Genomic DNA, 3,914 nt, shown 5'->3' with positions numbered 1-3,914 from the left:
ACTTCTGATGAAGGGTCTAGGCCCGAAACATCAGCCTTCCTGCTCCTATGATGCTGCTTGGCCTGCTGTGTTCGTCCAGCTCTACACCTTGTTATCTCAGATTCTCCAGCATCTGAAGTTCCTACTATCTGTGAGATTTTAGTACTCTTTCACATATTTCTCTGTCCTGTCTTCAGGGTTTTCAGTTGCCACCTTTATTTTACTGCCAAGTTCTAGGATTCCTAGGAAATTCATGTTGTGTATTTGGTAACTATAGTGGCCTGTCACTTTAATAATCCAATCATGTGGCATAATGATGACATCATTGGCCACTTTGGGCTGGAAACTTGTTGCTTGCAGAGTGACCCAACAAAGCTCCTGTTGTTAATCAATTTGGCCTCCTTTGTATTTTATTTAAATGTATAATTCTAAAAGAATCCTGTTCTGAGATGTCATTGCACACCTCTGGAACAGGTAGGAACTTGAACTTGAGCCTCCTGGTTCAAAGGTAGGAATACTATCGCTGTGCCACAAGAGCCTTTAATACTTTGGCCTCCTGGTGCTTCTTGGAACATAACACCATGGACACACCTTACATTGCAAACACTTGTTAATGTTCTGTAATTGATTAATTAGCACATTGGAATTAGAAACCTGCCTTTCCCAAGTGTAACACTGTGATTAAATGTAGAAATTGAAGGGATGAAACTGACTTCCTGATGTTGTCAATTTGCACAGTTTAAATTCCCCATCCTCGTTCAAGCCACACATACCTGTCTCTTAAATTTCAGTCCAGTATACCTAGTTTGAACTCAGACCAAAGAATGAGTGAAACCTGGCAGCTGACATCTCTTCACTTTACTCTCCAAGTTCTTTTAATATGTATGATGAACTACTATTACTGTTACAATGATTTTAGATTTCATATGAATTATATTCAGATCTGTCATTTAAGCTTTAGTCTGCCCTTTTTATTTGCAGAGTTAATTCTTTCTCTGGGAAATTTTGATTCATGTAACATGTCCACGGTGAACTCTTGAACTCAGACACTATTAAAAAATGACAGTGTGCGTACAAGCACCCTGACATTTATGTGTGACTAGGCATTGACTGTGAATGTGTGATAACAATGCACAATTACCTTCAGAAGAATGATGGATTATGCATGAGAATAAAACAATTATTGCCAACAAAAATTGTGCTGGGTGAAGAGAAAATGGTTGTGCCATTTATTGAATGAATAACGGTAAAAGATTTGGAGAAACTCAACTTTTATCCAAGAAAAAAGTAAGGGAGTCTTCTTGTTATAAACAATAAAAAAAAGTTTGCTTCAGGTATCTAAAGGCAATCATTCTTCAGAAACCTTCTGACTCACCTTGAAATGTCATGGATATGGATAGAATAATTGGCATTCTTCAAAGTGATATTTCAGATAATACTGCATATCATCCCCTTACCTAAGTAATAGAAGTCTTTCTCTATGCACTGCTGTGCATATTCTCAGCATTTACATAAATAGGTTAGAAGAAGGTTCACTGGACCTGAAACATTAACTCTGATTTCTCTCAATACATGCTGCCACACCTGCTGAGATTTTCCAGCAATTTCTGTTTTTGTTTCAGATTTCTAGCATCTGTAGTTCTTTTGGGGTTTTTTTAAGCATAAATAGATTGCCTGATGACCTTCTACGCCTGGGGATAATGACAGAAGTCACACAGAAGACATGATTCTGTGCCTGTGAAGGAGCAGCACTCTGAAAGCTTTTGATTTCAAATAAACCTTTTGGACTATAACCTGGTGTTGTGTGACTTCTGAATTTGTCCACCCCAGTTCAACACTAGCACCTCCACATCTTGGGGATAATGAGTTACGGGAAAAAATACACTTGTTTAGTTCTCTGCTGTCAGGAGTTGATAGTATCATCATGTTCTCATGACTGAAAAAAGTCTTGAATACCGCTGACTGATTGATTACTAGTCTGTTGCTCTGGCCCAGGTCTGAAAGGCATCTGAAACATAAAATATGATGGTAAGCCATCTTTTGAATTTCCTATCTCATTCACCATATAAGTCACACAGAAATTGCCTGTTACATCCTCCCCACCCCAACCACTGGATAAAATTAAATGCATGCAGAGTGAAAATACATACACATTATAGTAGTTCATAAATCATAGAATCCCTACAGTGTGGAAACAGGTCCTTTGGCCCAACAAGTCCACACCAACCCTCAGAGCATCCCACACAGGCCCGTCCCCTAACCCATGTAATCTACATGTCCCTATAGACTATGGGCAATTTAGTATGGCCAATCCACCTAGTTGCACATCTTCGGACTGTGGGAGGAAACCGGAGTACCCAGAGGAAACCCACATGGACATGTGGAGAATGTGCAAACTCCACACAGGCAGTGCCCCAAGGGTGGAATCGAACCTGGGGTCCTGGCGCTGTAAGGCAGCAGTGCTAACCACTGAGCCACCGTGCCACCGAAAACTGAATTCAATTGCCACCATCTGCCATGGCAGGATTTTGAACCTGCATCCCTAGAACATTACACAGAGGGTGGTTTGCATGTGGAATGAACTTCCAGATGAGGTGGTGGATATGGGTACAAGAAAAAGGGGTGGCATGGTGGCACAGTGTGGGGCCGAAGGGCCTGTTTCTACACTGTAGGGATTCTATTCTATTCATTACCCTGTTAAACAATTTACTAACAAATAATTACAGTTAAGAGTTTAGAAGTGTAAGAGTCTGTATACTGATGAGGTAATTTGATATTCTTCCAGATCATTTGGTGGTAGTGTGTAATGTTCTGGAGATTTAGACATCACGCTGGGATTTCTCAACTTGTAAATGTAAAACCTCCTGTGCATTTAGCATGTTTATTGTTGCCCTGCTGGTTTTCCATACCTTTGTCATCTGAGGTTATTTTTGTGCACACTCAAGTATTCAGTTCACAGAATCCCTACAGTGCAGATAGAAGCCATTTGGCCCATTGAACCTGGACTGATCCTTTGAAGAGCAGGTCACAGTAATCAAGTATTTCCAATGGCTAATCCACCTAGACTATGCATCCCTGGAAACTACGGAGCAATTAATCATGGTGAATACACCTAGCTTGCACACCTTTTGACTGTGGGAGGAAACCACAGTACTTGGTGGAAACCCATGCAGACAGAGGGAGAATGTGCGAACTCCACACAGACAGTCATCCAAGGCTGGAATCAAACCCTGGTCCCTGTAGTATGTGGCAGCAGTGTTAATCACTGTGCCACTGTCCTGCCCTATCTCTGAAATGGTTTCTTTTCTTCATCAGTATTGTTCCATTTGATGTTGTGAATTCATAGGATCTAGGTTCATTGTCACTTTGGATCCTTTTGTGAGTAACCATGCTCCCTATGTAAGATGTTTGACTCTAACCTTCTGTCCTGTCTATAGTTTTGCACCTGTGTGTTGGTCATGCATCATCTTTATTCTCCATTGTTTTTCAAGAAAAACATTGTTTTTTTGTTTCATTGTTTTGTTGTCTTGTATCACTGAAAACTTGGAGAGGTGCTGGCTTGGCAGGTTTACCTAACTTGTCTTCCAAACATGATTTCTGCTGGTGACTAAACCAGAGATGTTGTCATTTTGGTACGAGGTTTGTAGCCGGCATCAAAATCATATCTTGTACTTTAATCAGACTTGTTTTAGTGCAGGTGTTGCACTTCTTAGTGGTTTAGGCCAAATCATATTAAATGACTCGCGGTCATTTTCCACAGTAAATTGTTTATGGATGAGGCACTTATCAAATTTTGTAATACTGAGCACTGAAGGAAGTGTTTCAACTGAATTGTTGGGATAATTAGATTAGTTTATGATAGACTTTTGGGTCTAAGTGCAGCTGGTTTGCCATTTTATATGCACGCTTCTAGCCTTTTCTGTGAAACATTGACT

This window comes from Rhincodon typus, chromosome 12 (genome assembly GCF_021869965.1).
Source record: "Rhincodon typus isolate 14 chromosome 12, sRhiTyp1.1, whole genome shotgun sequence".
NCBI classification, from domain to species: Eukaryota; Metazoa; Chordata; class Chondrichthyes; order Orectolobiformes; family Rhincodontidae; genus Rhincodon; species Rhincodon typus.
This window is presented reverse-complemented; position numbering follows the sequence as displayed.